The following is a 547-nucleotide window of genomic DNA, read 5'->3' as shown; positions in this document are numbered from 1 at the left end:
CAGCATTGCCCTTTCTGAAACGAAAGGTTGTACCATTATTCTTGGACAGAAGGTCATAATGTACGAGTTTAAATACAATTTTTACAAAAAGGAAAATGCCATAGATCATTAAAATATCCACAGAGTGCTTATCTAAGGTTTTACAGAAATAAGACTCCATGGTGCCAGTGCTAAAAGGCACTAAGACCTGCGCTCTTGCACAACAGTGACCCTTCTGGACAATCTGGTGCATGAGCGATCTGCATAAAATGTGCAGTCCTCTGGTGCAACTGCATAGCTCAGCTGGTGGACTGCAGTGAAAAGGATCAACAGCTGTCTGCAAGCACTTCAGATGAAACCACTTACCACTTGAGAGTCAAAAGCACACACGCAAAATGCACTTTCAATATTTTATCCTAGAGAAAAAAACTATACCATTAACATACAAATATACAGCAATATCAAACATACACACATGCATGTTAAATAGCAAGTTCATATAAACTAGCTTTCTAGTTTATATAAACTAGCTATTTAATTATAAAAGAATCAGTAACAGCATACTGTA

This window comes from Anguilla rostrata, chromosome 16 (genome assembly GCF_018555375.3).
Source record: "Anguilla rostrata isolate EN2019 chromosome 16, ASM1855537v3, whole genome shotgun sequence".
NCBI classification, from domain to species: domain Eukaryota; kingdom Metazoa; phylum Chordata; class Actinopteri; order Anguilliformes; family Anguillidae; genus Anguilla; species Anguilla rostrata.
The sequence above is the reverse complement of the archived record's forward strand: the minus strand, read 5'-3'. Positions refer to the sequence as shown.